Source organism: Meles meles, chromosome 9, assembly GCF_922984935.1.
Source record: "Meles meles chromosome 9, mMelMel3.1 paternal haplotype, whole genome shotgun sequence".
Taxonomy (NCBI): Eukaryota; Metazoa; Chordata; class Mammalia; order Carnivora; family Mustelidae; genus Meles; species Meles meles.
The window spans coordinates 10,228,799-10,254,721 of record NC_060074.1 but is presented as its reverse complement, the minus strand read 5'-3'; the positions used below and the strand labels follow the sequence as shown (position 1 = coordinate 10,254,721).

At 39.2% G+C, this 25,923-nt stretch overlaps 1 protein-coding gene and 1 long non-coding RNA gene across 3 annotated transcripts in view; one reads left to right on the top strand and one right to left on the bottom strand.

Moving 5' to 3' along the window:
* The window catches only part of PLCL1 (phospholipase C like 1 (inactive)), a 362,944-nt gene that overhangs the window by 104,731 nt on the left and 232,290 nt on the right, over positions 1 to 25,923 (bottom strand). The window lies entirely within an intron of this gene.
* Positions 2,891 to 17,000, top strand: LOC123951096. The gene is made up of 3 exons (XR_006820342.1): positions 2,891 to 2,953; positions 14,143 to 14,216; positions 16,944 to 17,000. It is a non-coding gene; the product is annotated as an uncharacterized LOC123951096 (long non-coding RNA).

Here is a 25,923-nt window from a genome sequence, read left to right as displayed (position 1 = left end):
AATACACTAAATCTGCTCAATTACCACTAGAAATTGCCTCATGAGAATATAATCTGCAGCAAGAGAATATAATCCTAAGAAAATAAGAAATGGTAACTAGAATAAAAATGCTATCATATCCCATGTAAATCTGAGCCAAATTCACTTGAAATACTAACAGTGAATTCTGGTGCATATTCTTTTTTTTTTTTTTCATTTTATTTATTTTTTCAGTGTAACAGTATTCATTCTTTTTGCACAACACCCAGTGCTCCATGCAAAACGTGCCCTCCCCATTACCCACCACCTGTTCCCCCAACCTCCCACCCCAGGGGTGGGAGGTTGGGGCAACCTGGTGCATATTCTTAAGTACTGGCTCACTGTTCTTAAAAAACTGCCAGGTGGCTTGTTTTCTTGGCACTGAGAGTTTACAAAACCCTGTAAAATTTGAAACAGTTAGACTTACTCATCTTAGCAGTTTTAAAAACAAGATGAACATCACAGCATTTTTAGGACTCTGTATTAGCACATACTGATCTCTAGGCTACCAGTTTGAACACAAAGATATTTAAAAGACAGTTTGAATTATGTGGGGGTTTTGTTGTTGTTATTGTATATAAGGTCATTAGTTTTACTAAAGGACTTTGAATTCCCATTTGTTGATGAAACTGGTACATCTCCTGAGAGGATAAATTTCTAATATGTCTGCTAATGTTCTCTGAAAAGGATATTTTATCCCAGGGAATATGAATCCCATGGTGAAGAAATAAAAGTATTCACATTACAGATTCTTCTTTAGTATTTAATCATAAAAGGATCATAGCAGCAAAAATTCCAAGCCATGCTGGGTCAATTAAATTAAACTTGTTCCAAAATAATGTTTCATCTCATAGATCTCATTTAAATTATCAGTGAAAAAGGACATTAAAGTCATTTATTATTATAAAACTGGTAGAATGGTAGGGAAATAAAGTACTTAATAAAATCATTTGTAATCTATAATCACTTTCCTAAAATAGCATTTTTACCAAACAGTTTACAGTAAAAAAGCATGGTAACTTACAAATAGCTTAGAGACTAATCTCTAATTAATCTCTTAGAAAAAGAGACTTGACACACCAACATGTTTAAATTTAATTAGCATTGCTATCAGGAAAGCTTGCAAAAAATTACAAAGGAAATCCATAATGAATTCACTATACTCACTCACTTTCATATTATCATCCCTAGGTGGTTTCTTCATAGCAACTTCTATAAATTGAGAGAAAGTAACAGCCAGTCCCATCTATGACAGAGACTAAACTCATTATTGTTTTAACAACCTCCAAGTAAAGTCATTTTATGTTCATAAATGAAAGTCAAAATAAGGAGAGTAAGAGCATCTCCCATTTCTAAGAAGTTTTAATACCTTTCAAAGGATATCCACATTCATTTTTCTCATGAGATCGCCACAAGATTTTAAAGATGAGAAAATCCAGGACACAGGAGACTGAATACCTTGCCAAAAACATAGATACCAGTGGCAGAGCTGAATGCCAAACCCAGATATTCTTATTCCTGGTTGAATTTATTTCTATGAACTCACACTACCTCTTCATTTTACTATTATATTTCTCTAGTTCCCAGAGCATCTTCTCACCCCTTCACCATGATAAGAAACGTAAGTTTTACAACTCTAGCTATTTTTTCTTACTGAATGTTGAATAAAGGGGAATGCCACTTATTCTAGTTATTTCTTCCCAGAAGTGCTATGTTCCTTGGCAAAAGTACCTCTAAGAAAGAGGATATGATGTAGAAAATTCTTCATAATTTGGGGATATTTTAAATTTTTTTCAAATACATTTGTAGAGCCACAGTCTGTGCTAGGCACTCATCTAGGTGAGCAGGGAGGCTCTCAGCTACATGGTAGGTGTACTGCAATATCACTTGGAGTAGAAAGAGATACCAAAAGACAATCACACAAACATGTAATTAAAGACTGTAAGAAATGCACGGAAGGAAAATATTTTAGGTAGGGGGGCTAATTTAGATTGGACTGGGGTCCCATAGGTCTCCTGAGGAACTAACATTTAAACTAGGCAAATTGCCAGATAAATAGTGTGGGAAGAACATTCTGTGCAGAAGAAAAACAAGGGAAGATCCTAAAGTAAGTGTACTAATGGCAGGCCTGTGTAGCAAGTCCATAGTGACAGAGGGCAAAAGTAAAATGAAGCTGGAGGGTCAAGGAGAAGGCAGATCAGGTTGGGCTGTGAAAACCATTTCTAAAAAATTTGCAATTTATTCTACAGAGATTGTAAGTCAGAAAGGTGAAAGTTCTTTAAAAAAGGATCTCTAGCTGCTGGAGAATGAATTTGTGATACAGAACTATGAAGGGGGCATCGCTCAGATGGTGAACACAGAGGACTTAGGATGAGAATAAGAGAAATGGTTTTATTTGAAGACTCACCAGAAGTGGACTGGAAGCACTGGTGTGGGAGGTGGGACCACTACAAGTGACTCCCCAGTTCTCTGGTTTGAGCAACTGAGAGGCTGGGGGAGCCATTTGTAGAATCAGAAAAGACTAGAGAAGAAGCAGATTTGTGAGTGTCTCTGGAGGTGTTGAGAACGCAGTTGCAAAATGGGAGTAAATCTTGGGATAGACATCTAGGTTCAAGATATAAATCTGGGTGCTGAGAACGGTCGGGTTATCTGTGGTCTCTGAAGCCATAGGACTAGATGAGATAACTTTCAAAGGCAGAATAAAAAGAGAAACATATCTAACACTGACCTTTGTGACAGTACATTTTGAGATCAGTTAGAAGAAGAGCTTACGAAGAACATAGATAATGAAAGCCAAAGCAGCAGGAGGAAACCAGAAGGGTATGTTGTCACGAAAGGCAAGAGAACAGAACACTGCAAGAAAGAAGGGCTGGTCAACTGTAGTGAATGTTAGTAAGAAGTCCTGTACAACGAAAAAAGGTCTCCAGTGGACATGGTAAGATGAATGCTTTTGACAATCTTAAGGCAGTATCAGTGTAGTGTTGGATATAGAGAAAAGAGAGCAGTAGATTAAATGAATGTGTAGAGAAGATAAGAGTTTGATTGAGGAAGGGAATGATGAGATAGAACAATGGCTGGAGAGAGAGAGAGATGAATCAAAGGGGTTCTTGTTTGTTTTTGTTATTGTTCTAAGGGGAAAAAAGAGAATAATTGAAGACAAGGACAATGTGAGGTTGGGGGAAGGATAACTGAGAAGAGGAAGAAAAGGAGATCTAGGGCTAATGTGGACAGAACAGCTTTGATAATAGAAATCCTTCCTCCACTGTAACAAGAGGGAAAAAGAGGATGAGTGCAGAAATAAGTAGATGGGAGGAATGAGTGGTAATAAAACAGGGGAATTCCCATCTGGTAGCTTCTATTTTATCACTAAAGAATAAGGCAAAGTCATTTGTTGAGGATGGAGAAGGAGGTAGAGAAAATCAGAGATTTGACAAAAGTGGAGAAGAAATATCTTTAGTTGCTTTTGCAGGTTCACCTCCATTCACACTTCTATTAACAGTGATTTCCTTGGGGAATTGCCTTTCCCCATTCTTAGCCTATGGTCTTGAGATAGAGCTGACACCACTCTCCCCTTCTCTTTCCAGCCCCATCACTCCCACACCACTGACCTAGATCCTGGTGTGGGAATGTCCAGGCCTGGCCAACCGAAGCATCACCCTTGCATTAGCTATTGCTTCAATCCAATGAAACCCAATCCCAGAACTTTCAATGAAACCACTGGGAAAGAAGAAGCTCCTGGGGGAAAAGGCACACTTTTTCTCTGGGGCTCCTAAATGGTAGGATGTGAGTCTGGAACTACTGGAATCAACCTTTATATATCTGGGAAGCAAACCTGGGGAACACAGAACCAAAAGATGTGAAGAAAGAGGTCCAGATAATTTTGTTGCTCCAGATTCAGCTAGATACTCCCAAACATTGGATTCTGAGCCAATACCTCCAACACAGAAAATGTCAGTATGAGTTGGATTGTTGACACTTGCAAGCAAAGGCATCCTGACTGAGACAGAGTAATAAACCCTGTGGGGAATGGGAGAATAACTCACTAGAGAAATGACTATAAGACATTGCTGAGGATCCATTTGGCTGCCAGTTATCATGAATTTGTGCTGATATCACTAACCTTGGGATTTCCACTAAATAAGTCAAATTATTTGAAATTTTCAGTAATACTACTTAATTTTTGATATTTTACATAGTTAGCAACTTAATTTGATACAATTATTACTATTATATATAAAAACAAATAAGTTATTAAAAAACAAAGATAAGAGAATGAGAAGACAAGCTATAGTCTAGGAGAAAATATTTGCAAAAGACACATCTGATATAGGACTGTTATTCAAGATATACAAAGAACTATTTAAAGTTGAGAAAAAAACAAACAACTTATTAAAAAATGGGTTAAAGGCCTTAACAGACATCTCACCAAAGATCTACAGATGAAAAATAACCACACAAGTACCCATTCCACATCATAAGTCATCAGGGAAATGCAAATTAAAACAGCAATGAGATACCATATACACCTATTAGAACAGTCCAAATCCAGACCACTGACCACACCACATGCCGACAAGGATTTAGAATGACAGAAACTCTCACTTAGTGCTGATGGGAAGGAATACAAAATGGTATTCCCATTTTGGAAGACATTTTGACATACCAACACCTTTCCATATGATTTAGTGACCCCCTCCTTCCCCAGCCACCGTGATAGTCACCCAAAGGAGTTGAAAACTTATTTCCACACAAAAATATGTGCATGAATATTTAGAGCAGCTTTATTCATAATTGCCAGAACTTGGAGACAACCAAGATGTCCTTTACTAGATGAATGGATGAGTATAATCGTGACACATTTGGACAATGGAATATTATTCAGCACTAAAAAAGAAATGAGCTAACAAGTCCTGAAAAAACACGGAGGAATCTAAAATGCAAATTACTAAGTGAAAGAAGTCATTCTGAAGGGGCTACATGCTGTATGATCCCAACTTTATGACATTTTAGAAAAGGCAAAACTATGGAGACAGTAAAAAGCTTGGTGATTGCCAGTGGTTGGGGGTGGGTGGAAGAATGAATACCCAGAGCACAGATGTTCAGGGAGGTGAAAATACTCTGTAGGATACTATCATGATGGATATATGCCATCATACACTTGCCTAAACCCACAGTATGTACAATCCTGCACGAACCCTAATGTAGACTCTGGACTTTGAGAGATGTGTCAGTGTAGGTTCATAGATTGTAACAAATACACCAGTCTGTTGGGAAGCTACACCTACGTGGGAGAAATCTCTGCACCTTACTCTTAGTTTTGCTATGTAACAATCTTCCCTTTGTTTATAAAGTTTAAATTAAAGACATATTCAACTTAAATGCAAAAATGATATAAGATCACTCAATATCTTATCAACATCTAAACTGGCAAAAAGACAAGTTAAAAGATGGCCTTCTTGTAACCATATCCAAGAGAGGACAAAGATCAATATTTGCTACAGTTTAGCCAATGGAAAACAGGCCCTATAAATTCTATTAAATTATTTAACAAATAATTTAGTTAAAGACACAAATAGGAGCAGTAATTCATTACCAGTAAAACAAATCATTTTCTTTCTTCTCTTTTAATGCCAGTAAAGCAAACTTTGCAGGTGTCAATCAGCATCCTTGAGTAAAGCCAAACAATACAACCTTTTTTGAATGACAAAGGAAACATACATTACAAAATAATGAGTCATTGACATGCCACATATTTGGATATTTAAAAGAACCACTCTAAAAAATATGGAAAATTTTACCATGATACTAAGTGTAAAATTCATTTCGTTGAATTGACATTTATCAAGCAATTATTAGAGAGAATTACATTATCAAGATGAGAAATAGCAATTTCTGATTTTCTTATACATTTGGACTAGAAAAGTGATTAGTCTGGATTGAGAGTCCCCTTATAGCCTTTTGAAAACTGAAGAAAGAACTCTTCTAAAGAAGTTTCCTAAGGTTTTCTGGCAAGGTGACAAGTCCAGAATGGGCTATCAGAGAAGAAGATGCAAAATTTTCCCTCTCTACTATCCTCGCTTCCTAAAATTATTCCTCCTTTCTTCAATGAGAAAGCACATGTCTCTGCTGTAATCTGAGATCCATTCCTCACCCACGGTGCAGGGTCTGCACAATGTGTAAGTGTGATGAAGGAGGAGAAGGCATGCGGAGGACTCAGCATGACCTGACACCCCACAGCTCCTCCCCCCACACACACTCACTCCCAGGTGGACATTCCTCCAGGAAGCTCCCAACTGTCTCAATGTTAATGCCTCGCTGGAGGGGAAAACAACCCTAACTTGACAATGGCAAGGCCTCCAGTACCTTGTAGGTCCTCTTGAGCATATGAAAGTTCTTTTGAGGGGCGCCTGGGTGGCTCAGTGGGTTAAAGCCTCTGTCTTTGGCACAGGTCATGATCTCAGGGAATCTGGGATCGAGCCCTGCATTGGGATCTCTACTCAGCAGGGAGTCTGTTTCCCCATCTCTCTCTCTGCCTGCCTCTCTGCCTACTTGTGATCTATGTCTGTCAAATAATAAAATCTTAAAAAGAAAAAGAAAGTTCTTTTGAAAACCTCCCTTTTCCTTACATCCCCAACTCCCAAATCTATAATCAGCCACCCCTCACAGTAGCTGGGCAGCAGCTCTTTCTGTCCAAGGGTCCTGTTCCCTCACCCCTCGCTTTAATAAAAATTCTTTGCCAAAGAATTCTTTCTTGGTTGTTAGCTCAGGATCCCACCCCACCAAACCCCATCTATATTCTAAAACTACATCAAGTGTGCATGCCTATGTGCATTATTTTTTTCCCATTTTATTTATTTTTTCAGCGTAACAGTATTCATTCTTTTTGCACAACACCCAGTGCTCCATGCAAAACATGCCCTCCCTATTACCCACCACCTGTTCCCCCAACCTCCCACCCCTGACCCTTCAAAACCCTCAGGTTGCCCCAACCTCCCACCCCTGACCCTTCAAAACCCTCAGGTTGTTTTTCAGAGTCCATAGTCTCTTATGGTTCGCCTCCCCTCCCCAATGTCCATAGCCCGCTCCCCCTCTCCCAATCCCACCTCCCCCCAGCAACCCCCAGTTTGTTTTGTGAGATTAAGAGTCATTTATGGAGGGGCGCCTGGGTGGCTCAGTGGATTAAGCCGCTGCCTTCGGCTCAGGTCATGATCTCAGGGTCCTGGGATCGAGCCCCGCATCAGGCTCTCTGCTCCGTGGGGAGCCTGCTTCCTCCTCTCTCTCTGCCTGCCTCTCTGCCTACTTGTGATCTCTCTCTGTCAAATAAATAAATAAAACCTTTAAAAAAAAAAAAAAAGAGTCATTTATGGTTTATCTCCCTCCCAATCCCATCTTGTTTCATTTATTCTTCTCCTATCCCCCTACCCCCCCATGTTGCTTCTCCATGTCCTCATATCAGGGAGATCATATGATAGTTGTCTTTCTCCGATTGACTTATTTCACTAAGCATGATATGCTCTAGTTCCATCCACGTCGTCGCAAATATGCCTATGTGCATTATTAAAGAAGAAATCTCTGTTGCCTCTCAGACTTCATTTTCATTTCAAAAATCTTAATGCTTTAGCCCATGAGTCTGATTTTCTGAAGCTTTAATTATCTGTGTATATTCTTTCTGAACAGGCATTTTACTTATCCTGACAAATTATTAGTGGCTAGACCAGTACTAAGGATAGTAAAGAGGCCTCCAAGTTCCTAGGTATGGTACTTGCCATGTATCTTTTATGATATCAGTTTTGCATTTCACTTACATGCTGTGTTAGTCCCACTATCACCACGACGCCTAAATTACTTCCTATCATATTTCTGTTCATAGCTACATTAAGCTTCAATGTTTTTAGTATCATATTTTCTTGTTACCATTATGCTTCTTTTGCCTTCTGATTTTTGGGCTCCCATGGGGATCTGTTAGTTTTTAGCACTTACATCCACAAGTAAATCTATTTAAGGTATGTTACGATCATGCCGAAAATCTTCAGGTGGATTTTTAGAGCTTTACTTTAGAGCAGTCTTCTATGTATGTGTCACAGAAAAACTGGAATTCGTCCCTGGGCCAGAAAGAAATCTGCCTGGCCCACTAATGATTCTGCCTCCATAATCTTCCCCGTACCAGTCTCTTGCAATGATTTGATCCAACAGCTCATCCATAAGGGCAAAGGGGCTCTCTTGTCTACAAAACATAAAGGAGTCTTTTCTTTAAATTAGCTACAATTTTATATAATGTAGGAAAGATGTCAGGATTCAAAGACGACAGCCAAGAAAGAATTCCTGAGATGTCTTTGGTATAAAAAGGTGATTCTATTAAAACATGGGGACAGGACATGTGGGCAGAAAGAGTTGCACTGGGGTCATGAGGAGTGGCCCATTATAGACTTTCAAATTGGGAGGGTAAGGTTAGGGATAGCATATCCCAGGCATTTTGGAAAAAAATGTTTCCAGAATCCTAGGGGCCTCGCTATTGTTAGAAAAAAGTCATTTAATACTGTTTAGTAAAAACTCAGTCGTGAGACTCTTCAGTTGTATATTGGTGGGTCATATGCTCAGAGGATGATTACCAACATGTGTCTTGGAGGGCAGAGGGGTTAGAGATAAAGGAAGTTTCCAAAGGAAAAAGTAGACTTACAGGATTTTCAGGCTTCACCCCAGACTCACTGAATCCGGGGTGGAGTCTGGAAATTTGGGGCGTAATAAGACAAGGGTGATTCTGATGCACCCTAAAGTTTCACTACACAACATCACTGGTACCAATCTTACTGACCACGAGAATCACCTAAGATCACGCATTTAAATAATATCTGCCCCATCTGATTCAGTAGGACGGAGGTACGTTCCAGGAATGCACATTTTTAACAAATGCTCTCCCACCACCACCTCAAGTGATTCTTACAGTCAGGGAAATTTAAAAACACTGCACCGAATCAGGATATTGAACTTCTGTATAATTATTTTTAAAAAGTAAGTGGGTATTACATATAGTGATGTGATAGTTCCATGTTAAGAATATCTGTATATTGAAACCATATTTTTTCAACATTTTAAATCCTATTGTTAGTTCAGAAAGAAGATGAAATTAAGAAAGGTAATAGGAAGTCACCATTTAAAAAATATTAGGAAATACTACTTTAGATAAGCAGTTCTAGAGAATTCATATAATTTCAGAATTCCAGAGATTAATAGCTACATATAAAATTGTAGGCAACTCTGAGAAAAGCCCAATATCCATACAAAAGCACAGAATCTAATAAAGGGTTTTTATTTGTGTTATAAAGGAGTTCTCTTGCTTTAAGAAATAATTCATGGCAACAGTCTTATATAAATCTGACACTCTTCTAGTGTAGCTAAAACTTGTTTGTTTTTTTAATCTGTTAAGAGTTTAATATAATGTAGTTGACAAGGAAATGCAGTAATTTCTTTGATGCACAACATTTTAATAACTAGAATTACATTATGTCAAAACATACTAAAACTTTAAGAATTTTGCATAACTCTTAGAACCATCCCAGTATTTACCCACATAATATAATCTAACAAAAATAATCATTTTTTGTTTGACAATGCTTCCAATGTAACTTAACATAGCAAATATACAAGCCTAATAAATCAAAAAAGACTTATTTAGAATTTGAATTTTTAGGAACTTTGTTAAGAAGCTTAGAAGATTCTAAACCATATGCCTAAATAAGATCAGAGATCACTATAAAATTTAATATTTTATTATTTATTTAACCAAGGTGACACACAATTTACTGGAAAATTAACCTTTGCCATTTCATATACACAAAAATATAGTTTTGTGTTTAGTGAGGCAAGCTTTAGTATAAATAAGAAATGTAAAGGGCTGTTTGGGGCTTACTTTAAACCTCCACTTTTATTTCCTGAGCAATAGGCTCCAGGGTCTCACCATGTTCTGGATAATTCAGATTTTTGGTTAATGGGTTGTAGCTCTTAAATGTACTCAAACAAAGAAAAAGGAAGCTGTCATTTATTGAAGTCTAACCACTGCCATGCCAGACAGGGTCAATACCTTCTCTCAGTATCACGTAGTATGTATGGGGTGGGAAAAGAAAATACTCAACATATCTTTTTTTTTTTATTTTTTGTTTCCCTTTTTTTAAAGATTTTATTTATTTATTTGAGAGAGAGAAAGAGTGAGAGAAAGAACATGAGCAGGAGGGAGGGTTAGAGAGAGAGTGAGAAGTAAGTTCCCTGCACAGCCAGAAGCCCCAAAGTGGGGATCAACCCCAGAACCCAGAACCCCAGAATCATGACCTCATCTGAAGGCAGATGCTAAACCCTGGCACCCTGGATCAACAATATCTATTAACCTAAGAATGCATTTGAAAGAAAGAAAAGATTTGATAGCTCCTAAACTAGTGTTTCCCACTCTCCCTGAGGCAACTGAAGCCAGTTTGACCCATTTCCCAGCTTCCTCTTCACCCTTTCCCCCTTCAGTAGGACTTGCCCTCTCCCCACCATCCTTCATTGTTGGGGGCCATTATAGAGAATGTGAATGAGTAACAGCCCTTTAATATGTGTAGGTAGTACAAAATTCTACTAGGAAATATTATTCACAGCCCAGCATTTTCCAGGATTCAAAGAATACTAGAAATTCCACCAGTAGGATATAAACACATTTAGAGTCACTAAGTCACCAAACATGCCTCATAGATTCCAGGTGAAATTTTCACTTTCTTTATACCGCACCCCCACCATTATCAGTGGGTTGCAGCAGTCATTCCTTCCACACCTAACCCACTGCCACACACTGAATTCCTAATTATAATTACCCAGAATCTTTTTCACGGGCAGATGGAACTAGAGTTCCACAATGGGACATTTCCAATGCTAATCATTACACTTACTGGGTCGAATTTGCAGTCTTTAACTTCCAATTGGGACTCATTTAAAACCAAAGTAGCTTACTAAGAAAGTTAAATGGAAAGTTCCATATAGCTGCTGATGCATTTTCAAAAGTGGGTCTGGGTCTTCTCTACCCAGTAGTGTTGATAAATGCTTTCTGCTAATAACCCCAATGTTTGATATATCAATATTGGCACAGTAATCTTGAAACAATCTTATTAACATTCTTTATGTTCACTTTACTTAATGGTACTTTAAAGGAAGGTGACATGAGAAAGACTATTTTCAAGTCATCTCAGGAAATGAAACCAACCACTATCTTATAACAACAAATTCAACTTTTTTTTAAAAAGCAGCGCAAAGGTAGAAAGCTCTAATCAATTTGACCTAATTTATAAAATGTATTAATCAAAAAGTTCTATATGAAAGTTTGGGGGTGAGGAGAAAGAAAAGGATGGACTACATCGAGAGTTCAAAAACATGTATATATTCACGCATCCCTGAGTCATTGCCCTGGACAAACTGACAGTATGACGGTGAATCGTAGGACTAAGGTGTTCCAACCCATCCACCACGGCTGTTGTAGCTCAGCAGGAGAATACGTCTGAGACCAACTCAACAAGCCACTTATTTGTGTAGGAGCGTTTACATTAAAATATTCTACAGTCTCCAGAACCAGGAGTTTCTAGGTCTACGCTGACTTTAACATCCTTAGCAATTTACACAGAAACAACTTCAACTCACTAATCCATGCATCTTTATCAAAATTAGATCATGAATTTTCTGCTGAATATTGGACTTGAATCCGTTACACTTAGCTAGTTGCTTAACATTAATACATGTTTTGGTTGTAAAGAGAGCAGGAAATGAACTGACAGACCGTGAAAGGCTTTACTTCTGTGCATTTTAAGTGGAGCAGTAGCCTCTGGTTTCTTCTTCTTCTTTTTTTTAAAGATTGTATTTATTCGAGAGAGAGAGAAAGAGAGAGCCAGAGAGAGAAGAGGGGGCAGGCAGGAGGGGGATGGCAGAGAGAGAGGCAGGAGTAGACTCAGAGCAGGGAGACCAACATGGCGGGGGGAGGTGGTGCTTGATTCCGGGACCCTGAGATCATGACCCAAGTCAAGGGCAGCCACCTAACTGTCTAATTGACTGAGCCAGCCAGGAGTCCCTGATTTCTTCATTTTTAAGGAAAACAGTGGTGAGAAACGCTGACCAGTGGTCTTTTTTAAATGACTCAAATCCAACAGGACATCAGAGGTTTGTGAGCTGTCAGTGGCCATCACTCCTATGTGTGTACATGGGGAGGGTACATCCCCTACCTGGAGCATCATAAGCACACAACTTTGCCTCGCTCTGCAAAACTGACACCCTCAGAAGCGGGGCTGAACACGGCCTGAATTCATTTCTACAGCCCATGACAGCCCAGAGCTCTCCAGACCACGTGCATTTCCGGAGTTCCTACAACATGTGTGCCCTAATGCTGCCTTCTGTCTGCTACCTCTATTTGCCTGGGTTACTTCTTTATTTATGTATTCATTTATTTGACAGAAAGAGAGAGAGCACAGCAAGGGGGAGCAGCAAGCAGAGGTAGAGGGAGAAGCAGGCTCTCTACTGAGCAGGGAGCCTGAAGTGGGATGCCATCCCAAGACCCTGGGATCATGACCCAAGTTGAAGGCAGACTCTTAACTGACTGAGGCACCCAGGCTCCCCTGCCTGGGCTACCTCTATTCTAGAAAACCTCTGCATGCAAAACAGAGAATTCAGAACCTTTCCCAAATTCCTCTGAAATCCACACATAAAGAAATATCATGACTTGACTTAGTTCTGAGTGTATGTGTCCCAGGCAGAGGAATCAGGGGCAATAACTGACAGGGATTTGACTGGCTTCAACCCCACTCCCCTTGGTCTCTCTCAAATTTCTCCTCCCTCAAAGTTAAAGCTACTTTCTTCCAACTATATACATAAACTCCTCAGGGTTTCTTCTTTCTCTGGTAAACAAAATACTCATCTCTCCCCAAACAAAATACCTTGTTTAGGTAAAAGAGATGATCCAATTATATCAAAGGAAATTTTCCTACCTCACTATATGTAAAAAACATAATATAAAAATCAACTTTACTGGTACCACACAGAAACCAAACAGCTAGATTTTCAAAAAGAATAAAAGAAATTGTAAGAGTTGGCAAGGATGTGGAGTAAAGGGAACCCTTGTGCACTGTTGGTGGGAAGGTAAATTGGTGTAGCCATTGTGGAAAATGGTATTGAGATTCCTCAAAGAATTAAAAATAGAATTACAACATGATCCAGTAATTCCACTACTGGGTATTTATTCAAAGGAAAACACTTATTCAGGAAGATATATGTAACCCTATGTTTATTGCAATGCTATTTACAATAGCCAAGATACAGAAGTAATCCAAGTGTTCATCGATAAATGAATGGATAAATAATATGTGGTATATATATATGGAATATTGTATATATGTATAATATATAACAGTGGGATATATATAATAGAATATTACTCAGCCATAAAAAGAATGAAATCTTGCCATTTGCAACAACTTGAATGAACCTAGAGGGTATTATGTTAAGTGAAATAAGTCAGGCAGAGAAAGACAAATACCAAATAATTTCACTTGTATGTGGAATATAAAAAAACAAAACAAATAAGTAAATGAACAAAAAAAACAAACAGACTTTCAAATATAGAAGACAGATTGCCAGAAAGGAGGTGGGGATGGGGAGAGATGAGTGAAATAGGTAAAGGAGATTGAAAGGTATAAACTTCCAGTTTAAAGTAAACATATCATGGAGATCAACAGTACAGCATAGGGAATATAATGAATAATGTTATAATAACGTTGTATGATGACAGATGGTGACTACACTTAATTGTGGTGAGCACTGAGTTATGCATAGAATTGTCAAATCACATGTTGTACACCTGAAGCTAATATAAAATTGTATGTCAACTATACTTCAGTAATAATTTCTTAAAAATACCAAAAAAAAGTCAATTTTACTGGCATTAAACAGAAACCAAACTGCTAGATTTTCCAGAAAAAAAAATCTTAATTCTTCATACATTCTTCTTAATAAGCAAGATTTGTGAAATACAAACCCCTGGTTTTCTTTTTACACATTCTAAATCTTTTCATACATATCAATTCACACACAGGATTTTGTTAACATGTTGTCCATTTTCAGAGTTCAATGTGTTCAAAACAGAGAGCTTGCTGTGGCCCAAAAAGCTTGAGCTGTTTTGTGATCAATAAGTTCAGGTAAGTGTGAAGGAGAGTTTTCCCGTTTAGGGGTCCTCCCTATCCAAAAGGAGAGAATGTTGTCAGGACTGCTAATTGTTCAGAGGGTAGTAATTATCTGAATTTGGCTGGATCTCACAGTTTGTGTTGGTGTTTATAGGTAACAAACTCCCATATATGTTTTTTCTTTTTTTTTTTTTAATTTTTTTAAAGATTTTATTTATTTATTTGACAGACAGAGAGAGAGAGATCACAAGTAGGCAGAGAGGCAGGCAGAGAGAGAGGAAGGGAAGCAGGCTCCCTGCCGAGCAGAGAGCCCGATGCGGGACTCGATCCCAGGACCCTGGGATCATGACCTGAGCCGAAGGCAGAGGCTTAACCCACTGAGCCACACAGGCGCCCCCAACAAACTCCCATATATTAATGACACACATGGAGATGTACTCAGGATTCTCTTAAGCCAGTTTCTTGAAAATCTTTTGCAAAAAGACAAAAAAGAAAGTCCTATCTTGCTCTATTATCTGTTTTTGCATGAATATGTAATCTTTATGATTTCAATTGTGTCTTCAGTTAGCCTCACTGAAGGAAGAAAGTCACTAGAATGAAATAAAATGGAATAAAACAAAATAAAGCAATCATATGTCTAGACTGTGACACTAAAATCTAAAATGAATGGAGAATTTTTTAAACTGAGCCATACAAGACATACATTTGAGTAGGTAAAACAACTATTTTTCAAGATTGTTATGATATCTGGTAGAAGGAGGTAGAATGTCCTGCTTACATAGAATATAATTAAAATATTTAATTATTTTTAATATTTTTAAAAGCTTAAACAATCCAAGCAGCCTAATAATTTCATGTGTTTGCTCCTACAGAATGGCCCTTTTTACTCCTGAAAATGCTCTTCTCTGGTTTGACTATAAAGTCATATTTTGCTTTAACGTGTCGGAACTCATACAGTAAACTGTTTCCTTCTTCAACATAGTCAACTTGGAAAGTGCTATACTTAATTCAGGATTCAGCCTTTGCCATTTTTTTATTAAAAATTAAAACAAAATTTGTTTTTTGAATTGTAGGAAAACAATATAGAAAGACACAAAAAAAGAATGCAAAATTCAATCACTATTCCAAAATGCAGAGATATCACTATTGGTATTTTAGCAAACAACTGTCCAGATACTTATGCATATATATATATATACAACAAAAGAAAGTTACGAAAAGGCCATCCTGATATATATGCAGTTCATTTTCCACTCCACCACACACCATAAGCATCATTCAAAACAAGCAGTTTCTAAACCGTATAGTATTTATTTATTTAATTCCTGTTTGATAGATATCTCAGGGATTTTTTCCCCTGATTTTCCACTATTATGAGCAACTCTTCAACAAGCTCAGTGCATTTTCAGAACATCATTCAAAATTCTGACACATCCATATCCTCAATTTTAGGAAACCACACTCCTCTGAGTGTATCTTTCCTTGGAAATATCCAAGTCTTTCAAAGCCAGTTCTAGTTAATAAGGCAGCACTATTTCTGGCCACAACCAGCTGTAACTGATGGAGGAAATTCCTTGGGGTTCCATCCATCATATGCTTCTTTGGAAACAGCAAAATAGAGAGAAAAGGGCACAGACTTTGCACCAGGCAGAAACTATTTGTTTTGATCAGTAACTTTTTTTTTTTGATCAGTAACTTTTTACTAACACATAAGGTGGCACATGCCCAAAAAAGTGCACAAATAAAAATATATATCTTCATAGGTTTTCACAGAATACACTGTGTAACCAGAACTGGTATTTTCTTCTTTTAATTTGCTTTTCTAGTCATGATGTAATCTTGGACAAATCATCTTTCTGAGCCTATGAAATGGGCATAATACATGCCTTAAAGAGCACTAGGATGGCTAAAAGAAACGATGTAGCCAAATCTTCTAATACACAGTATAAATGAGTTTCCTCCCTACCTGAACCCACACTAGAGAGCGCGTCCTGGCTATAGCCCAGGACCTCATCTCCTCCTTAAACTCAATGCCACCTTAAAAGCCTGGAATGCCTTGTCCCTCGGACTGCTTTAATTTTAAGCCTTTCCATTGTAAATGATTTCTTAATAATGTTTGAGAGGAATACAATCACATCGGGGATCCTAACTTAGAACCACAAAGTATTAACGGCTAAAAGATAAAGAGGCTTATCTCCATTAAGAAAAGTAGTTGTTAAAATGATTCACAAGTTTAATTCTGTGACTTGCCAAGTTTTATTAAAAAATATAATGAAAGGCGAAGGCCCCCTGGATTTTCACCACAGCACCCACACAAGCCAGGTGCAGTCTCACTCAGCAGCTCAAAGGGTGTTATATCCTCAAGCACAGAATCCTATTTTTATTCCAAAAGCCCAAATCAGGGATTGTGAGTAGCACTGATTGGAATGGAATTTATTTTTTGCTGTTGCTGCCAAAGCTACTGAAGGACCCAGTGTGATACCAAAGGGTCCAAATGATCAGCAATACCCAAACTTCCATAATTCTATCTCATCTTTCAGATCTCAACCATCACTCAATCACGGCTGTACAAAGACAAAATTTAGTGACACAGTAAGCAGACTGTCCAATGCTAATAGTCACGAAAGCAAATAGGCAGCATAATTTTTAAAATCAAAACAAACAAAAAACAGCTACTATGGTTTGGATCTTACTATGTGCCAGACTGTTTACATGCATTTCCTTATTTTTCCTTCACAACAGGTCTACATGGTAGCTTCATTACCCCTATTCTGCAGAAGGGGAAATTGAGGTTTAGTGAGTTGATGTCACCTGCCCAAGATCCCACAGCAAAGGTGACTTGAGATTCAAGTGTAAACCAAAGAAGAGATCACTGAACAGGGAAGCCTGAGTCTATTGGACTGCGGTGTTTGTTTCTAAAGACCAGACTGCCAGAAAAGTTGCCTTTGTCCACACCAAGGTTTCAAACCAAGCATTATGCTTTTCCCCTGATGTCTGCGGCAACTTAAAAAATGAATCCATCCCTTTTGGGTGGCAGAAGAACTTGCTGTTGTAAGGACAGGGAAATTCTTTAGCCAAAAACTTCCCTGATGAAAAACTTTGTTACTAGAATCGTTCTATTTTGTTTTTAATTAGCGGGTCATCAATAATGGGGTAAACAACATGAAGGCAAGGAAATGTTATTGAAGCGGTGGTTGTTGTCCGTAATAATTTTCTCCATTTCTTGAATGCTTTTAAATTCAAAATTGAAACCGAGGCATCTCAGTATAACTCCTATTCCATCAGAAGTCTTAGTATAGCTCCTATTCCATCGGAAGCCAAGAGGTGGTCGAAAATTTGTATGGAAATTTTAATAACCCTTTATCTCCAAAGCCAGTTATTTTCCTTTCTTACTTGGAACCAGCCCACCCCATGTGACTCCCAGCCATGAGCTGGAGGTTGGTTGGAAAGCGAGAATGAGCGAGGCTGCCAGTGTGTCGGGTTCCATTGTGTTTGTGTGACCGTGGATGAGAGTGATGAAACAGGGATTAGCTTCACCCTTACCGCTATAAATCACTGTGATTTTACGGCAACGCCGGAGCTTTCATCATGTATTAAAAAGGAAAGGAAGAAATGTAAAGGTGGCTGCACCATCCTTACTGAAAAAATCTGTTTGCTCCCTGAGATCAGCAGTTGATTTTAATTTTATATTATTTAAGTTGTTGCGAATAAAAGGCTTTATTAATGTGAACACCCATCCAAGGAGAACCGTGCTTCACCTCGCCGTATTTTTTTTAAATATTTTATTTATTGTACAAGTAGGCAGAGAGGCAGGCAGAGAGAGAGAGAGAGGAGGAAGCAGGCTCCCTGCTGAGCAGAGAGCTCCATGCGGGACTCGATCCCAGGACCCTGAGATCATGACCTGAGCTGAAGGCAGAGGCTTTAATCCACTGAGCCACCCAGGCGCCCCTCACCTCACCGTATTTTAAAGGACGTAACATACATGGTTTTCCTCAGCCAAACTAAATTCACTCAGAATTGAAAAGAGACCACAGAACATAAAAGTTTAGTTTGGGAAAATATAAAATATTGATTCATTAAATATTTAATTAAATCAATTATTCAATTAACTGGAGATTATCTGGAATTTAGATATAATGTGATACTCCAAGGACATCTGGAATCCCTTTTCTCCTCTCTCTCTCTCTCTCTCTCACACACACACACACACAGTTTTCAAACAGCAGTCCTTGAGGTTTGTGCATAATATGAGCTTAAGGGTTTAAATCAATTGGTTTATGCACTTTTCAGCCCCAAGTTCCTACAAAACAGGAAATGTTATATTTGCAGAAGGCAGGTCAGAGTACTAGCTGTTTCTTCCCAGAACCTTCGACCTGCACAACGTGACTGGAAAGGATCTGGGAAGAGAGTTTGGGAAAGGCTTCCTGTTTGTCTTCATTTACTAGACTCTTCTTTCCCAGCGCACATATAAAACGCATCATGAACGCTACATAATGTGCTCTTTCTGATTTGCCAGAATGATTTTCTGTTTGTTTTTCATCTGAGGTCATTTCTTAATATATCTAGACGTTGTTCCTGAAGATGCGAACTCACTTCTCTCCCTCAGAGATCATTTTCCGTCAGGCCCCCGCACTTTGAGGAAGTGGATTCCAGCCGTGCAGCAATGGTGACTGTCCCCACTGTGAACTATCCTCGCCCGTGGGGAATCACAACTCAAGTATCTGCTGTTTAGATTATTGAGTTTGGACCTAAACGCTGGTTCCAGAAATGTCTCCTAATTTCTGGAGGCCACTTGGAAGTCAATTTTTATCTCCTCCCATAACGCTCCTCTTAAAAATGTCACACTGGCAAGAGGCACAGCGTGCTCTTCTCAGGTTCCTTTTGGGAAGAGCTCTGCCCTACTAACAAAGAATGGGTTCTGAGCAGCCAACCTCCTGTTCTATTCCCTAAAAACGTTTCTGTGGTAGGGTTGGAGCCATGATGTTGGAGAGATACAGTCCAGGCTCAGCAAGGTACCAGAGGGCATTCCCTTCCCGGCCACACGCTGTTCTCCTCTCCTTCCTCTGTACTTCTCCCCTTACCCTTTCCCAAGAGAGAAAGACAAATCCATAAGTTCTCTTGCGGCTGCAGCACTGTGAAAGGCAGAGCGCTGAGACAGTGACATGAAGTTTCTTCTCAAACGTGCTCTACACCAAACCACAACTTCTACCCACAAGAAATTCCCTTTCCAATGGCCCATCTTCGTCAGTGGTAGTCACTACTACCTGCATTGCCTGATTTCTCCTGATTTTCACCTCGTTACCCACTCGGTCACTGCTTTGTCCTTCCTCCTTTGGCACATCTCGCCTTCCCTTCTATTCCCATCATAACCAGCTGAAGCTCCCCTCAGTTCATGGATTACTGCAATTGGCTGTCTCAATGAGGGTCCAACCATGAGAAAAACAGAAACCGCTCCAAGTGTTAAAAAAAAAAAGAAGAGGGAATTAGGGGCACCTGGGTGGCTCAGTCCGTTAAGTGTCTGCCTTCTGCTCAGGTCACGATCTGAGGGTTCTGGGATTGAGTTCCCTGCTTCTCCCTCCCTCTCCATCAGCCGCTCCTCCACTCATGCATACGCCCGTGCACTCAGGCGCTCTCTCTCTCAAATAAATACAATCTTTAAAAAGAGAGATAGAGAGAATTAAATACAGAGAACTGGACATACAAGTGCTGCAAGAGCTGAGAAGCTGAGAGTGAAGAATGAGGTGACCCAGAGAGAGATCACAACACGCCCCGCTGGAGGGACAAAAGCAGGAAGTGGTGTTGCTGCACCCAGGGCCAAAGTCATGGAAGAAGCTAGAAACACTAGCCCGTCTTGTAGAAGCTGGAGCCACGAAGCAAACACAGCTGCAGCCCTCTGATCTCCCACCCGTGCCTCCCCCTGACTGGAATCAGAGCCGGGAAGTCAGCCTGCTGGGACTGAACTCTCTACCATGGTGGGAGACCAGGAACAACTCTGAGAGCAAAAAGGCCAAAGACCAGCTCATGAGTGAAATACACTGTTTAGTTCTCACAGTGGATAACATTCTCTTCATTTTCCATACTAGGAAATTAAGTCTCATGAGGATAAGTATCACACCTGGGGTAAAATTGTGCAGCCAAGTTTTGAGCCTTGATCTCTCCACTCAAAACTCCATCTTCTCCCCCAGCTTTTGCTGCCTTCTCTGGCTGGCTGTTCTTCTGCTATAACACTTATATCATCATGGGATATAGTATTTGATCACTTCTGCGTAATAGACATTGCGATTAAAATCTCAAGGTACCCATCTTCCCCTTATATCATCATGGGATATAGTATTTGATCACTTCTGCATAATAGACATTGCAATTATAATCTCAAGGTACCCATGTGGTACCAATGAAGAGTAAGGTACCACATCTTACTGAGAGACCCCCAATACCTTAAGTCATTTCCTGCAGTGGTCAATCCCTTGTTCCTCCAGGCCAAGGCCTACAGTGTGAGATTGGATTAGCATTGCCTGGTTTTCCAGGAATAAGTGAATGTTTCCAGGGTGGAATTTCTGAAGACATAAGAAAGGTCCCATATTGCAAAATAATATTCCAACTTTTCATTCGTTTATTGAAAAATGTTTATCAAATGCAGAAATATACACATTTAATGATATTCAGTAAGAGAAGGTTAATCAGAATCTTGGTGTGTATACATCTTTTTTAAATGTTCATCAAAAGGGAAGATGCATTACAAGAGCTCGGGGAATCTGTACTGGTTGGTGCTAAAATTTTACTTCCAAAGTTTAGATTGGTTAGTGTAAGGCAGTAGCTTTTCAATTTTTCTTTTCTTTTTTTTTTTTTAAAGATTTTATTTATTTATTTGACAGATAGAGATCACAAGTAGGGAGAGAGGCAGGCAGAGAGAGAGAGAGGAGGAAGCAGGCTCCCTGCCAAGCAGAGAGCTCGACGCGGGGCTCGATCCCAGGACCCTGGGATCATGACCTGAGCGAAAGGCAGAGGCTTTAACCCACTGAGCCACCCAGGCGCCCCTCAATTTTTCTTTTCAACCTAATAGACATAATTCAAATCAGAGTGAATTACCTCTGGGATTTTTGCACTCTTAGAAACTACCAGAGTCCTACTTTAAGACAAAACTTTACTTTAAAAACTGCATGAACATTATACTCTATTATGTTCTACCATAATTTCGTATACATTTTAATATAAAAATGAGATTTCCCCAAAAAATTTTCTGGTAGAAACAATTCCCAGGACACTATGTCATGGTAACACATCAAAACTTGGGAAGCTTGGGCATAAAACTTTGCATCCCTGCTAAAATATAAATCACCCTGAAGAAGGACAGTCTCTTTAAGCTATTACCACATTTTACTGTCTTTTTTAAAATTTGTTTTGATGTGAATGCAGTTGGGAGTCTTTCCTAAGGGTAGGTTGACAGTGTGGAGAAAGAGATGTTGAGAGCTTCAGTTTAACTGTGGAACCGAAGAGAAACTACCATTAGCAAATGGAAAAGGTATGAAACAGAGGGATAAGGACCTCAAAACAAATGTTACCCACTTCACTCTTAATGGAAAGACTGGGGAAAAGGAACTGTCGTGGAGTAAAAAAGATAATTCTCCCTCCCCAAAACTCACAGACTATACCTGTGAGCACTAGGAGCCCTAGAAGCTATTACAGTCTTAAAGTGTAAACAGGAATATGAAGTTTTGAGTAGAAAATTCAGTATTTTTAATTTTTTCTAATACTACAAAAAAAATAGTGACACCCATAAACCATAGATTCATGTTTATCATAACCATCAAAAATATAGAATTATAAGATGTTAACATTAGGGAAGGCTGGGTAAAGACTATACAGCAACTACCTATACTATCTTTGCAACTTTTCTATTAATCTAAAATACTGCACAAAAATAGGGTGCTGTATGGCTCAGTCAGTCAAGCACCTGCCTTCAGTCCAGGTCATGATCTCAGGGTCCTGGGATGGAGTCCCAGCTTTGAGTCCCACATCAAGGTCCTTGTTCAGGTGGGAGTCAGCTTCTCCCTTTCCCTCTGCCCCTCCCCTCTGCTCATGCCCTCTCTCTCTCTCAAATAAATAAATTAAATTAAATTAAAAAATAAAATAATCACAAAATTAAAAATAAAATTACTGCAAAATAAAACTTTTATTTTTAAAAATTTGCTCTATGTTTAGGGTCTCCATAGTATGTATCTATGTATTATATGTGTGTGTGTGTGTGTATATATATATATATGTATATATACACATATATATATAATGAAATGTCTTTCTATCAATATGAAGATCCCTGTTTGTTCCTTTTGTTATCTGCTGTTTCTCAGTGCCCTTCCCAATGACTTTGTTCTTCTCAGAGCTTTATCCCTGATCCTTCAGTTTGATTTCATTTTGTGTTCAAGCCAGAAAAATCTAGCAATTTGAACCTGAAAGATATAGAACACATTCAGCTTAATCTCCACTCTCTGCATTGTGGCTGTTTCATGTTGAAACTTCCCCTTCAAATAATTATATTGCATAGTGCTTTCAAATAAAACTATCTGAAGAAAGCCAATTTCAGAAAATCAAAAATAGCTCACAAAGGTGTTGACTGGGGAACAAACTGCATAATCTAGGACCATAGAATCCTTTAAAGAAAGAGTTTCCAGATGTTGTTAGCACATGAGAGGAAATAAAAGAATTAGGAAAGAAGAAGCGAATGAGAGCAAAATGGTTTAAGAAGACAGACCTTTTAGGGGAAAAGCTAGAGAGAGGAATTTTTAGTTCCTGATCATTTTGTAGCAGTCAGACTGGGTAAGTAAATAATACTTGGTATATGGAAGTCTTAAATACCACCACTGAAGTCGAAGAAATATTATGAGACTTATATTTCTACTCATGGCACACACTAGACAAAACAATCTTCTAAAATCCAGCTTTAAACAAGAGTTCTATTAAGTGTTCTCTTCTTTTTATCACTCCTAAGGTGCCCAGAAGGATACCTTTACTAGATCTTAATTTTACACATTCAAATAGAAAACACCTTTTTTTTCTCTTTTCTTTTCTTTTCCTTTTTCCTCCTTGGCTCCCCACAACCCACCACCTCCCAGGGATGCAGGAGCGATAAAGAATCTTTAATATTAGTCACGTTATTGGAACTGAAAAGAGTCACTTTTTTCTTTTTTTTTTTTCCCTTTTTGGTGAATTCTATTTCGCTAAGTCTGAAATCTCGTCTACCATTGTCTACATACAATAACAACCATGAAGAAAAAAGAAGGAAAACAAACAGGCATTGGCAGACAGAGACCCTGAATATTAAGCAGGAGTTATTTCCATGGCTCAACCAGGCCAGTGTGAGCCAGAACCTTCTCCACATCAGACTGAACACGACAGGAGGCCAACTTGCGTCACAAACCTGACTCCTCGCCCTCCCTAACCAGCCCGGCTCACGAAGCCCAAGCTCAGCCGGGCTTTCACACAAGCTCTTCTAGGATACAGTGACACCGTGGGTGACAGATGTGCCCATCAGCTCTTTCTCTATACTGGTCTTTAGTCACAAAAAGACAGCTTCCCCGGCATCCTCTTACTCTCCTCTCTGTAGAATCTTTCAGGCTCTCCATCCATCATTTCTGACACAGGCATGCCCAGTTTCATTGTTCAGAGGAAGGTGCCATCTATTAATATTTTTGCAGTCAGGGACGGTGTGACCACCACACAGTAGTAAGCTGGAGGTGCCAAGTTTCACTCAGAAGGCGTGAAAGATGCTGTGATTTACAGCAGTCCTAATGAGCGGGGCATTTCTGGACTTGTGAGCACCTGCTGCTTTTGTAGCCTTGGCCAACTCCACCCCCCTGGGGTCTCGGACAGCAGCAACCCCCGCCCCCCGCCCCGTCGGGAGAATTTATGGTTAAACTACACTGAAGAGCTTGCTCTACCATCTACCTTCATTAAAAAGGCACCACTCCTCAGGGAAGTCCATCTGAGAAAATGAGAGAAATGGTCCCATCTTTGCTCTGTTTTCTTTGTCTCTGCGACTGCTCTCAAAAGGAGAGAGATTCCCAACTAGAAGTACAGTGAAATAAAATCAGGAAGTCATTTTTTTAAATTCTTTATTTATACCCTATTTTCTTCTATGGAAGGTTTAGAGCAGAGGATCAGGACCTACAGGTGTTGTTGTATTTTGGTCACTTGATGTTCTTCTTCTCTAGGAATGTGATTTGCCATCGGTCACAACTAGGAGCAGACAAAAAAATGCCAGTGATTCCCAAACCAGGTAGACTTTCTGGCACCACCCGACCTCTCCTGCTCTACCTCTTCTATTCTCTTGCTGCTTCTGAGCATTAAACACTCAACCCCATATTGCAGTGGAATCACAGAAACCAGGCTAAGCAAAATGGCGCCTTAGTTCCTGTATGATCTGCCACTTACCTCCACTTCTTCCCACCCTTCTTGCTACTCAACTACCCTACTAACTCTAGGCATAAACCATTGACTCCATCTTCTTCCACACAAACCATGCTCATTCACATCCAGAGCCCTGTTTCTCTGTCAAACCAAATTTATAATTCTCTCCAACACTGAGATCAATTCCAAGTTTTCCATCATTTTTTTCCTAGATAGTCGGCTATCACCTTGACCTTTCTTTTCCTTTGATTTCTATGGCATCTCATAGTTGGTACACAGTGACAAAATTGTTCTACTATAGAAGGTTCTCCATCTGCTAACATTCACATGGAAGATTATGTGATCTGAGCTGGTATCTTACTCCCAGACTTTAACTTCCTGTAACAGCCACTTCAATATAGAACAGAAACACTTCACTGTTTAAAGCTGGGGTCTGCTTTATTATGATGCAAGAGAATCAAGGTACAAAAATTAAACATAAATGAAACAAATTATAAATATATCATCTTGCATAGCTCATCCATGCATATAAGTTTGCACCAATGTATAATTGTTTCTGGTGTCCCAACTTATGTTTATTCATGGGTCAGTTTATTTCTCTCAGTTCCATTTAATCCTTGAAGATACAAATCTGCTATATTTTGATCCCAAGTCTTTCCCCCTAGGTCCTTATTAAAATTATATTCTGCCCCTCAGACATTTCTGCAAAGAAGACATCCAGATGGCCAACAGACACATGAAAAAGTGCTCCACATCACTCAGCATCAGGGAAATACAAATCAAAACCACAATGAGATATCACCTCACACCAGTCAGAAGGGCTAAAATTAACAAGTCAGGAAATGACAGATGCTGGCGAGGATGCGGAGAAAGGGGAACCCTCCTACACTGTTGGTGGGAATGCAAGCTGGTGCAACCACTCTGGAAAACAGCATGGAGGTTCCTCAAAATGTTGAAAATAGAACTACCCTATGACCCAGCAATTGCACTACTGGGTATTTACCCTAAAGATACAAACGTAGTGATCTGAAGGGGCACGTGTACCCGAATGTTTATAGCAGCAATGTCTACAATAGCCAACGTATGGAAAGAACCTAGATGTCCATCAACAGATGAATGGATAAAGAAGATGTGGTATATATACACAATGGAATACTATGCAGCCATCAAAATAAATGAAATCTTGCCATTTGCGATGACGTGGATGGAACTAGAGGGCATCGTGCTTAGTGAAATAAGTCAATCAGAGAAAGACAACTGTCATATGATCTCCCTGATATGAGGAAGTAGAGATGCAACATGGCGGGTTAGGGAA